The 14,205-nt window shown below is 31.2% G+C and overlaps 1 long non-coding RNA gene across 1 annotated transcript in view; it reads left to right on the forward strand.

Annotated features, from left to right (window-relative positions):
- The first annotated feature begins 2,065 nt into the window (after window positions 1–2,065).
- Window positions 2,066–14,205, forward strand: part of LOC127701436 (uncharacterized) — a 57,911-nt gene continuing 45,771 nt past the window's right edge. The window contains exon 1 of the long non-coding RNA XR_007982029.1: window positions 2,066–2,252. This is a non-coding gene — a long non-coding RNA (uncharacterized LOC127701436). The remainder of the gene's footprint in view (window positions 2,253–14,205) is intronic.

A 14,205-nucleotide genomic window follows, 5' to 3' on the forward strand; every position in this document is an offset into this window, starting at 1 on the left:
TACACTACCACATAATCTTATCAAACAAAAGTTTTCCTATTTAATCCAATGGTCGTTTGGTAAATCCAAATGCAAATATATTTGCTGCAACTCATTTGAAGCCTTCTTCTCTAATGAGAAAGGTAAATATGCTAAATATACTTACTAGGGGTGTGTTGACATGATTGAAGCTGTCAATTTTCTCCTTGATAATATTTATGTACGTTTCGGCATTAAAGTTTATCGAAAGGTTGTAGGTATTCCAATGGGCACCAATTTCGGCCCTTTACTAGCAGACTTGCTCTGGTATTGTTGTGAATCACAGTTTATGACCTTACTCAGTAAAGACCCGTCTAAATTGCATTTAATTGATAAATTCAACAACACTTACCATTATTTTGATGTTATTTTGTCGTTAAATAACCAACAATTTTATAAATATACTGCCGAAATTTACCCAAAGGAACTTACTTTGAATAAATCAAATATAAACGATAATAACTGTCCTTTATTAGATTTAGATATTTCAGTTTTACACGGGAATCTCTACACTAAAATTTACGACAAAAGGGACGAATTTTCGTTCCTTTTGTTAATTTTCCTTTTTTGGACGATGATGCTACTTTGGCACCATCTTACTGTGTTTATATATCACAACTCGTTCGCTATGCCCGTGTCTGTTGTGACGTTTTGGATTTCAATGAACTTAATCCATATATTAGTGGTAAATTATTAAGTCCGGGATTTCGTTACCACAAATTACTTAAAACCTTTACTCAAATCTTCCATAGATATAAACATTTGGTTTTGAAGTTTGGTTGTACAAGGTCATGTTTTTCTCTGACTGTTAATGACGTCTTTACACTAAATCCATTGGATGTTGGATGAGTACTGATTGATATTTTAGTCTTAGATGCATGATTTTTTATTTGTTGTTATTGGCTTTGAACTAGCTGTCAGAAACTGCAAGTACTCTCAGATATGTATTTAGTATCTTTTTGCTGTGGGGATGTATGAGTTCCCTCCCACGTCCACTGTTTTTGTTATATATATTTCTGTTTGTATCCATTTGATGAGTTAAGCCTTTTTCAACTAATTTTAATAGTTTGTTCTTATGCTGTACTGTTACATCACTGTCCCAGGCTAGGGGGAGGGTTGGGCGCCCGCTAACATCTTTAACCCCGCCACATTATGTATGTGGCTGTCCCAAATCAGGAGCTTGAAATTCAGTGGTCGTCGTTTGTTGCTGTATATCATATTTGTTTTTCGTTCATTATTTTGTACATAAATTAGGCCGTTAGTTTTCTCGTTTGAAATGTTTTACATTTGTCATTTCGGGGCCTTTCATAGCTGACTGTCCGGTATGTGTTTTGCTCATTGTTGATGGCCGTACGGTGACATATAGTTGTTAATTTCTGTGTCATTTGGTCTCTTGTGGAGAGTTGTCTCGTTGGCAATTTTACCACATCTTTTTATTTTTATATGAGATACTATATCAGAAAAATACACGTCTAACGTTAATGAAAACAACAAGATACACTTCATGTTATACATTTTGTGTAATATAAATGACGCACTGACTACTATGTTGATGATACCTTCGGGGTCAAGGATGTATTAAACCTAAACACATGAAGAGCTGTATGACCAAAAGAGACCTTAAACTAGCCTACGTAATGCCATTTATAAAAGGGGATTCCTAACCCAGTATAAAGGTGGGGGAGGGGGGGGGGGGGAGGGTTGTTCCAACTATATGTCCCCATTCAAATGCATTGATCGTAAAGAAAGAAAAGGAGAAAAAAGCCAGTACAAAATTGTTACATGAAACCAGAATCTCTACTAGTTATTTAATAATTAGAATTCATGAAATAGAATGTTTAAAATGCGAAAGTAATTACACTGTTTTTTTTGTGTTTTTTAAACGGAAATAAATTTGTTGAAATCCCAGGGGCCAGTGTTTACAATACTCCATCGTCCAGGGTTCAACGATATAAAACAAGTAGTGTTTCTATATTAAGTGCGTTAGTTATATTCCTATTCATTACACAAAAAAAACCCAATCAAACAAAGATCTTTTAAAGTCATAAAATACAACAAAAGACACACTACAATCTTATTCGCTTTACCTTTACTAATAATTGCCATTTAAATGTTTTGTTTAGCTAGAACCTGCAGTTCGTCGTAATGTGACTGTCAGTGATGTGCCCGATGTTTTTCTTTTAATAGTGGTTATTTCTTTTGGGGATTTATAATGTTCCAGATATGAAAAGAAGGTAAGTACAATATGATAAGTAATTAATTCATGGTATAGGGTTTACAATAACTTTGATGTTAACTGCATATTTTTCCTTTTGTAAAAATAATGACGTATCTATTGATTCAATTAAATTGTAGAGCTCCCGTTTCGCTTATATGACATCAATTGGCTAGAAGTCATACTATTAAGGCTTTTGTTTGATTAAATTTCGACATTTCCATATAACACATTTGATTATACTAAATGTGGTATTGTTATTGACATTGTATTTGTTTTCCAATTTTTATTGTACATTCCTAGTGTGACAAAATCTTCCCCTCATTGAATAACTGCAGTGTTATTCAGCACATTATGCATTGTAGGTACAACAAATATATTCCCAAACAACCTTTATAATGTTATAACTATGAAAACGATGTGTAAGGGTTTAGTTTTCTGTTTTACCAAAATGCCATTAACTGTTGAAATTACCCATTCTAAACAGGTTTTTCTCTGTGTAGTAGGGATTGTGGGAAACAGTGGATTATGTCCGATTTTGATGATTCTTTGTAACGTTTGTCTTGTTAACGTTAATAATTTGCTGCACAAACACAAACACATTGCCCTTAGGCTTATGAACATTTTGCTATTGCACAAATATGAAATAAGAAAACATAAGAGATTGAGCATTTTATGCCCTGAATCGTTTAAGACAGGTATAAAGTCAACATAAAGGTGTTAAGCAGCAAAAAGTGCATTTATTTCAAATTTATTGAAACATTTAAGCTTTTGTGGAAAATTCGTACTTTATACCAATCCCATTCAATCAACACATACAACTGATTAAAATTTGTCTATCGTTTACAAAGAATATTTTTATACAAAAAGCGCCTCCCATTTGATGATTATTCTATCATAAAAAAACAAATTACGCCGTCTATTTTTAGCATGCTTACGTCGTCCATTTTATCTGAAAAAAGAAAAAAGAAAAGAGCATTGATCATGTTAATTTCGAACATTTAAGGAAAGTATGGTGCTAACCTTACTAAGAATAATAGATATTATGGCATGTGAAATCAACAGCATGAGAAACAAGCTATGAAATCATTTTGTTTTACAAGGTCTTTTGGTAATTTTGGTAAACCAAAATATAATTCATTTACATGGATTTGTGATCACTAAATATATGCAGTGAACAAAAACTGTTTGAGAAATAATACGGCGATGTTACTGACTTCTATAAAATAACATTGACAAAAAAGAATTCGCGTCTTCGTGATGTTCGTTTTTTTAAAAGCTAGGAACGTATAAATCAAACTTTATCAAAATAGTATTGTGGTGGCCCTTTTTTGTACTGTGCGTAAATTAAGATAATTTTGGCATGGTTTTAGTAATGCGGTTGTTGAACGATGGACTAAAATGAGAAAATAATGTTTTATTAAACGGACAATTCTGAAAACAAACAATATTATCATAATAAAATGTGTAAGTTTATATTTTTGCGAAACTTACCTCGTTGCTATTATCGCAATAATGAAGAATGCAGCCATTTCTGAATTGACAGTAGTTAATTGTCATTTGAAACATATTTGTTGTGAATTTAACGCGTTATTTATTAAGACAAGTAAAAGCCTATCAAATGATAAAAAAAGTTGCCATTATAACTATTATAACTTGTGATTTAAGACTTATAGATACCATTTTCCAATCATTTGTCTCTGAACATAAATTGCACTTTGCCGCCGCAAATTTCAAGTAATGTGTTTGAAAAATGTCATGCACACATCACTTTCTGTATGGTTCGTAGATGCGTGGTTGCACCATAATGAATTATTCATTAATTTAGAAAAACATGACAGAATGAGGTGTTGCAGAGCGAGTAATCACAATTCCCTTAATCCTTTTCTTTATATACGTATTACTGTTTAAGACCAGCATTGAATAAGTGTAGGTAAGAAATAAGTCTTTCGTGCCATGTCATATGCCCATTTTAACATAAAAGTTTAATGCTGCACCGCTTCTATTGTCAAGTTATATAATATTTATAATTTATCATACCTAATACACAATCAACACACTTTCAAGTGTAATCATTATACTATATTATGATATTCGAATCAAATGTATTTTTCAATATCATTCAACACCGTTTTTTGTTCTCAAATTTTAAGAAAATGAAAACGATAAATTAAAAATCAAATATGAAATTAAAAAAAAAGAAAATACCGGTAAACAATAAAATACTTTAGATTACAATCTTCACAAAAAAATTAGTGTATGCGAAGAGAAGACTGAATTCAGAATTCGTTAAAGGTTTGAAATATCTATTAGCAACTGTATGATCTGATTTTGTTTTGTTATAAATGTTCTTTCTTGTCAACTTTAACATGAAGGCTAAAATTGTTGAAAATATTTGCGTCTTTATTCTCTATAATTTACACTTCAAATTGGATGTAACCTATTCAAAGACAGACATTCTAGATGTAAATGATTACAGTGAAAATCACGTTTACGGACAATCCAAAGTAAAATATCGTTTAAATGGAATATAACACTAGATATAATCACCGACATTGGTGTCATACTGTCACGATACAGTTGTTTCCTTGTTAGAAGATTGTATTGTTTTTGTTCAACTGAATAGTTTCCTTGTTAGCAGATTGTATTGTTTTCTTTCAATGGCACAACAAAGTTAAGTATCGTGTTTCGGTGTAAATAGAAGTACATAGTTTCTTAAGAACAATTAAAAAAACAAAAATATTCTATCAGAAGATAAAGTACTACAAAAATTTACCTTCTTTGTGTTTCTTTGTTTAAACACTTGAATACCAGAACTTAGAGCACTGTTGCTGACTAATCATTTATCGGTTACAGCATGATATATATACTCGATAGAAAATTACTAAACATATCTTTGGTTTTACTGTGTTTCAGTCAATAAAATACTCTCGTTTGCAACCCCTTAAAAAAATGGGAAAAAAGCGAATAAGATGTATCCAGTTTCCTTATTTGTAACTATGAATTACCAATATTTATATTTTGCACAACTTAGATATATGATTTTAAAGGAAAATGTATGCCCAATTGAATTTGGAAGCCTTTCTATGTTTCTGAATTGATAATACTAATTATTAGGAAAACAGCTAAACTGATTTTATTATCCCACCAATGGCTAATGGAATTTTGACTATTTTGGGACGGTTTTTTCTATGTGTTTGCTTTTGAGATATGTTTTATTTTCCGTCAAATTAAAGTTTGGTTTCAGACATTCTTTTTCCAAAAGTTTTGTTCTTCATCTTCATATTTGATTTATGTTTTGTGAGTTAGTTTGATATAGTTTATCTTTTATTTACTTAGTTTTTGTTGTATGACAAATGAATTTTGTTTATTACGACAAAAATGCCAATCTTACTCGCCATCGCACTTCCATGAATAGACACGCTTTTTAACATACTAGTAGTTATTGGAATCAATGTTTATAATCTTTGTTGTCTTTGGTTTTGGGTTTGCTGATTAAAATACTTTGCACTTCAAACGAATCAAAGGTATTAATTATTAATTTTTCAAGATAGCTACTCAAAAACGATAAATGTTAGAACCTCTACTTGAATAACAACACTCATGCATAGCCTCATTGCGTACTACGTAAAATTCTGCAATTTCAAGCATTCATAGCTATTTTGTCTTAAGGTCAAATAAAATGGCACTAATTTCATGTAAACAATATACTTTACCCTGACTTGTGCTGAAAAATTCAACATACCTCTAATTGCATATTAGAGAGTACTGGTTCTGAGAAGTTTAGTAGTACAAAAACAGGTACTGATCTAAACAACAGGGCAAATATGCCCTCTTATCATAATTTCATATATCTTTATATCATCAATAAGAAACTTTCTTCAAGGGTTCTTCAGTACTCTTAGGTCCTTAAGCGTACATTTCATGCCAGAATTACCCAATAGTTTACTTATTGAGAAAGTCACAGATATGCGTATAGGGACTATTTTTTTAAATATGTACTACTTTCTTGTTTGTTCTTTCAGACCGGGCCCGAATGAGTGATTCTATGCCTTTAACAGCAGTACACTTTGTATAATGACATCTGCTTTACCTTATTACCTACTATGATCTATTCTAGCAAAGAAAAACCCACAAAGCTTTTGTTCAAACACTATTTCATTGAATTCAAGCTCAAAATAGACCGGTAGTAACAGATGCTATATGCAAAGCAAATTGCAAATGAATGATAAATATAACCAATATGAGACTCTTTCCATTATTACCAGTTCTTATTTGTTACTATTTACTCAAATAACAATGTTCTTACCTATATGTCTTATTTTTATCAGATATTGTTCATTGAATATAAATAGAGGTATATTGATGTATCAAATACTCGTATGAAGTGTGTTATATCCCTTGCATAATCAGCTATTCCTGTCGATTTCATGATAATGAAATAAATATATCTTTTGTGTGGCATGTTGACTTACAATTTAACAATATCAAATGTTTTAATGAGAAGTGAATTGTTTCTTTAAGTCAATGAAAAATGTGCCTTTCAGCGTCTCATGTAAGCAAAAATTGTGGATGTGCCTTAAAGAAGTGCCCCAGCCCCGTGCCAGTAATACATTCAAAAATCAAAAATTGTTGCTGATTTTAATAAATAATGGTAATCTCGAACCAACTGTGATAACTAGGTTTTTTTTTTATAAAAGACAACTAACCTTCATTTTCATAGTTTGCTCAGGTGCACAAGATGCAATCATTCATATATCACTCTGACAACTTCTAAAATAAAGTATAAACATTGAGTTAAGATGCCCAATTTATTTCATGTAGGCGGTAATGGTAGCCTTGTTCTACATATGAAGGATATCCCTATGATTGTTGTACTAGATATTATATAGAATGATGGACTTTTTTATGATTGTTGAACTTGGGAATATATAGAATGATGGATATTATGATTGTTGAACTAGAGACTATGTAGAATGATGATATCCCTATGATTATAGAACTAGCGAATATATAGAATGATTGATATCCCGATTATTGTAGAACTAGAGAATCTATAGAATGTTTCATACATTGTGTTACTATAGTTATTATACTACAAAAAATCAAGAGTGTTTGAGAACGTTATTGTAATAATCCTTGGGAATACCTGGAATGTTAAACAAAACTATAACAAATTACTGAATCAAAACATTGTATGATGTAGATTCAAATAACTTAAATGATTCGGGTCAATGTTGAATATTAAAAATTTAAGCAACATAGTTTACATGGTTTAAACTAAAAACATCAGTGGCAAAAGGTAACACACGTTTTTGCTATTCATGACTAAAGTATTGTCTAATTAAGAAGAAGAAGAAAAAGATAGAATGAGTTGTTGCAGAGCGAGAGATGACAGTTAATTTAATCCTTCTCTTTATATAACTATTAGAGTTCTATACCAAAGATGAATCAGTGTATGAAGGAACTAAGTTTTGCATGTCATGTCATATGCCAATTTTAACATAAAAATGTTAAACCTCTTTCACCTTCAAATTATATACTATCAATATTATATAATACCTAATACTTAATCAAAATACTTTCAAATGTAATCATTATACAATATGATTATATTTGAATTAAACACAGTTTTGAAAATCGTTCAATATCGTGTTTTGTTCTAAAAAAAAAAAGATCTGAAAAAAGATAATTGAGAAGTCAAATATGAAATAAAAAAAAATACAGGTTCACAATAAAATACTTTTGATGACAAACTTCACAAAAAAATAGTATATTTGAAGAAATCAGTGAATTCAGAAGTCGTTAAAGGTTTGAAATATCTATCTACGGAATAAAACACTAGATATAATCACCGCTATTGGCGTCATACTGTCACGAGACTGTAGATTTTTTGTTAGTAGATTGTATTATTTTGTTTCAATTGAATAGTTTCCTTGTTAGCAGATAGTATTGTTTTCTTTCAATGGAACAACAAAAGTTGAGTATCGTGCTTCGGAGTAAATAGAAATACATAGTTTCTTAAGAACAATTCATTTAAGGATGTTCGCTTCTCTTGTTTTTGATATTTTGCCTGATATTCGGAATCCTCTGTTTTTATCCATGTAGTACCATTACAAAATTTTGCCCGCTAATCCCTACTTTTCTTTTCATAATTTTATATCATATAGTTTAAATAGCCATATTTCAAAAACTTATAAAATCCTTTTTATTTTTTTATAGTTTTTTTAATGAAAAAAGGTGCCAATGATAAATGGACGGAAAATCTAGAGAAAATCATTTCCCGCCAAACTTTGAAAACAAGCACACGGACCCTTCATTTTTTTCTGCTTTTTTAGTTCCTTTATTTATAAACTATCAATTTATAACACTCTTTTAAACAGCTTGTTATTTTGAAACAGAGTAGCGAACATCCTTTACATTCAATAAACAAAAATATTTGATCAAAAGATGAAATACTACAAAAAAATTACTTTTGTGTTTGTTTGTTTAAACACATTAAAACCAATAATCTAGCTCATTCGTACATATTTTTGTAAGAATTGAGGGTTTGATGATAAAAGAATGAAATTTTGCACAATTGTAGATATATATTTGGTAGTCAATTTAAGCTATGAACCCACTCTGAAAATTTAATATGGCCGCCATTTTAAAGATGTCTGCAATTTGTCCATATTTCACAACCATATATAATTTAATGCAAATCATATTCAAACCAAATCATTTAAACACATAAGAAATGTAATCCAAAGTCATGACGATATATAAAACTTTTCATTTTATTCAAAATGGAGAAAATTTCAAAATGGCCGCAAGAAAGTGAAAATGAATAAAATTAAGACAAGGCTTTACTGACATTACTTCTATCGAATTGAATTTTGCAGTTCATACGATATGCTAGGGATTGCTTGCAAAACAATGTAATAAAAGATTCAATAAATTGAAACATTCGAAGGTTTTCAGAACGCCATCAGGATTTTTTTTTTACCGTTGAGTACCGTCTGAATCACAAATGATAATGGATATATTCCACTTCTCCTTGCCACAATCATGTCTTTTTCCTCGATTGTGGTAACATCAGGATGATCACCGAATTTCTACTTGCAATGAGTAACATCACGAGAGCTACCAGTTAGCTTGAAACTACACACCCTTCCGGGACACCTGCAATGTCTGTGTTGTCAACTAGTGAAAGTACAAGCATGGGAAACTATATTTCATTTCAAACGTTCACATTTGGTGAAGTTTTGGATAGTTTACATGAACCAATAGTTTTTACGTGTGATTCTAAGGGTTAAAAAGAGACATTTATACAAACCAATATTATATAATATATATGCTTAATTACTAGTTATGGCTCATCAATCTATTCAAACAAGAGCACCAAGTCAAGTGTCACTTGTTGAACAGGAACTGCTGACCCTGCATGAGCGCCTGCAATCCTCCCCGGTTTTTTAGTGGGGTTGGTGTTGCTCAATTGTTAGATAATTGTGTAGTAATTTCTTGACTGTTGTTAGTCTTATCTTTCCTTTTTTCCACTTTAGTATCTGTCTTGTCTTACTAATGATTTTTTAGTACCTAATACTCTTCTCCCTCTTTTTTATCATCTAAACAGCAACATATTTTTAATGCAATTTTCAAAATGTTTCCTAAGAACAGCCCATTAAGTATTTGCCCTACTCCACAACACATTTTAAACAGCACTGTACATAACATCATTGTCCTCGCGCATTTTCATCTACCGTGACATCCGTTTTATATCTGTTAATCACATTTTATTAGCTCATTAAAAACTGCTGAAAATCTTTGTGATAAATGTCCAATAGGGTATACTTTTAGTATGCCATCCACATTCATTCGAAGTAGCACTCTGGGTATAAGGCCGAAACGTTCCCCTGCCTAAAGCTTTCACATAATTTGAGCATGTTGTTTGTTTGACTTTAAACCGTTCCTGATGTAGAACATCATGTGGTTTACTTGATCACGTTATATTAATTCAAAGGTGGATTGAAACTATGGCCATTTCTAGACAAAACACCATTTAATACGGTAGGTGTGCGATATTGATGGTCAATCTGATTGCCCCACATTCTACTCGTGGGCTTGATCTACACTTATCATTTTCAAATTATGTTTGCAACGCTTAAACTGTATAGTTAAATGGCACTATATCGTGCATAGGTACTGGAAGCCATAATTATGATGAACAAATTCAAAGAACCAATGATTCTATGATATATATATATATACTAATGTATAGCAATAATATAATACGAACAGTTGTTCTGGCGTATAATATATTAGTCAAAGTACCCGAAATTATAAGGGAAATGCATATCAAAGCATAAGGTTATGACGAATTTGCCAAGTAAGACTAAAAAAATGCTTAAATTTTGGAAGTGTCGTACTATATTTCATAGATGGAATCTTCTAGTACTGTAGATAAATAGATAATTAAATCATTCATAAACGACATACGTTAATTGTACATTTGGTCATTTAGTACCTACTTTCCTGGTCCTAGGATACAGAAGAAGGCCTGTATACCTGAAGAGATGATTTTAGTTCAGTTGAAAGTAATACTAAAGAAGAATACAGAAAACAAACATAAGTAAAATTGAAATGGATAGCGTCGTATTTGCCTCAATGGAATAAATCGACTGCATCAGAATATTTGGTCAAACTATTAGCAAGTAATGTTTTAATGACTGTGGAAAAGACACTATGCCTCAATCCTATCTTTTTGAAATATATAGCATTTGTAGCTTTTTCAAGTATCGTTTTCATACCATCAGGTTGTTGCGGTTGCAAGCACCTGCCTTGTTAATGGCATGGCAAGCCTGATATTACTGCAATTATAGGGGACTTAGTTTTACTGAATGTGCGTCAAAACATAACACTTTGTAACCTTTTACGAGGGATATTTGTTGATTTTGATCATTTATGGTGGCCATCTTAGAAACAGCCTCCATATAAATATTTCAATGTGGGTTCATAGATTATATTGTTCGACGCACTCAACTAAAATGACAAATCTGAACTTATACATGTTATATAAGAGATATTTGTTGATTTTGATATTTTGTGGCGGCCATCTTTGAAAAAGCCGCCATATTGAAATTTTAAGGTGAGTTCATTGTTAATATTTTTGGAAACACCAACACTACTGCCACAAATTTGACCTTAAATGTGACATAATATACCTGTATACGTGATATATGTTGATTTTTATATTTTTTGGCGGTCATCTTGGAATTAGCCGCCATTTTGAAATTTCAAGGTTGGTCCATAGCTACTATTGATTGAAACACCCAAAACTACTACCATGCAAATTTGGTGCTTTAATCACCAAACCAACAATTTTATCACCAATCTGCTGGACTACGCCACTTAGAGGACAGTTGCTGACAAATAATTTATCGGTTACAGCATGATATATATACCCGATAGAAATTTACTCAGCATATCTTTGGTTTAACTGTCTATGAGTCAATAAAATAGTCTCGTTTGCACCCCCATAAAAACAATCTAAAAGAATGAAAAACAAGCGAATAAGATATATCCCGTCTCCTGGTATGTAACTATAAATTATCAATATCTATATTTTGCACAACTTAGATGTATGATTTTCAAGGATAATATATACCCAATTGAATTAAGAAGCCGTTCTATGTTCCTGAATTGAAAATACAAATTTTGAAAACCGCTGCACTGATTTGACTATCCTACCATTGGCTAATGGGATGTTTTTTTTCTATCTGTTTGCTTTTGCTATATGTTTTTTTTTTTCGTCAAATTAATGTTTTTAAACATTCTCTCTTCCAAAAGTTTAGTTTTTTCATCTTCATATTTGATTGATGTTTTGTGAGTAAGTTTGATATAGTTATCTTTTATTTACTTTGGTTTTGTTCTGTGACGAATCAAGTCTTATTTATTACTACAAAAATGACAATCTTACTCGCCTTCACACTTTCATGGGTAGACACGCTGTTTAACATATTTATTGGAATCAATGGTTATAATCTTTTTAATCTTTGGTTTTGAATTTTGCTGATTTAGGTACTCTGCACTTCAAACGAATCAAAGGTTTACATTATTAAATTATCAATATAGATGCTCAAAAATGATTAATGCTAGAACCTCTTCTTGAATTAAACCACTTATTCATAACATCATTGAGTACTATGTGAAATTCTTCAGTTCAAGCATTCATAGCTTTTTTGTCTTAAGGTCAAATAAAATGACACCCATTTCATGTGAAAAATATACCTTACCCTGACTTGTGCTGAAACATTCAACATACCTTTAATTGCATATTAGAGAGCACTGGTTCCCGGAAGTCTAGTAGTACAAAAAACAGGCATCGGCATACAGGTTTGAAGCATCATGGGCTTCCACCTTCTGAAATATAAAGCTTTTAAAAAAATAGTTTACGCCGTCGCTGTTGAATTGTAATCCCTACGTCTCCCATTCTACGACAAACAACAGTTGAAAAGGTCTTAACTCATAAAATCCAACAAAACTTTTATAAACAACACTTATATTGTGAATTGTGAAGAATACAGTTATTTAATTTTTCAACTTTGATTCTGAACTATATCATACCATATGTTAACTAAGATAGGTCTCAGTAGTCGAACTACTGCATCACTAGCCTGTCAACACTGAGGTTGTGAGTTCGAATCATGCACATGTCAGGTGTCAGTTTTCCTAGGAAGGTCGATGGATCTTTCCAGGCACTCCGGCTACCTCAAACCAATAAAACATGACCGCCATGACATATCACTATAGTGCTGAAAGTGGCGTTAAACACCAATCAATCAATCAATCAACGAATGTTAACTAATTTCAAGTTATACTGCTTTGATCAACTGATGATAATAATTAACTTATTAGTGTGACTTTTATACTTTTAATCTATATGTGTATCATCAGTAATTGTAACATGCTATTGGAAATAAATTGAATTGGATTATTTCAAATCTTTCTATGAATTTAACTAACATAAATCTTAAACAAACACACAAGTAGAAAAAGCATAATTTTTACTGAATTTTATGACATCATGTTGAATGTTATATTTAAATCCCTTGCCCATACTGTATATATAGAATAACTTCTTTTGGAATTCGAAAACCAACAATATATAGGAGTAATACCACCGTTGTGTTTCCCCTATTAGTCTTTGTTAAATGTTTCCAAAAATATGCAGAATAAAGTTTTATCCTGTTCAGTACTACAGTCAAAAATTTACTTAACATTTCTTTGTATACAAGATAATAACCATTATCAGAAGTAAACCAATCAAATGTTCACCCCTTTTTTCCTGTTAACAAACTGTAGTACATGTAACCATGTCACCTCAAGTTTCCAAAATAGTTTATAGAAACACCAAATAAAAAAAGAATGGTGCTTTGAAACACCAAGATATATATGTATGACTGAAATAAAATGCCCAGTTAATTTCCTACACCTGGCAAATTCAAGGGAATATTTTTTCGATCCTTTTACATATGAAAATGAATGTCACGTTCTATGATTTGGTGGTATTACACCTAGTACATAATGAGTGTTAAAATACCATTATAATCCACAAGTGCAAGTAGTGCATGAGTGAATTATGAATGTTTTTTAGTCACAAGTTTTAAATTTTAAGTATAATTCAAAAGTGAGTTATTCTGTCAAAACCTTATATTACATAGATTTTAATTAAGATACTCAATAAAACACAGCGAATTATGTTTCCATGTCACCATGGGCAGCTGTTTGTATAACTTGACAAAGTTGACAAAAGAATGGTTGTATTACTTCCTAGAGTATAATATCACAACATTTTAGTTGCTATCAATGTAATTCAATTAACACACGTTTTTAGTCGATTGTATGTGCTTTCTATATAAATGTTCACATTTCTTGATAAAATTCAATCAGCAATATTTCTGAAAATGAAAGAGGTAAATGCATTATGTTTT

Source organism: Mytilus californianus, unplaced genomic scaffold (assembly GCF_021869535.1).
Source record: "Mytilus californianus isolate M0D057914Y unplaced genomic scaffold, xbMytCali1.0.p SCAF_5, whole genome shotgun sequence".
NCBI classification, from domain to species: Eukaryota; Metazoa; Mollusca; class Bivalvia; order Mytilida; family Mytilidae; genus Mytilus; species Mytilus californianus.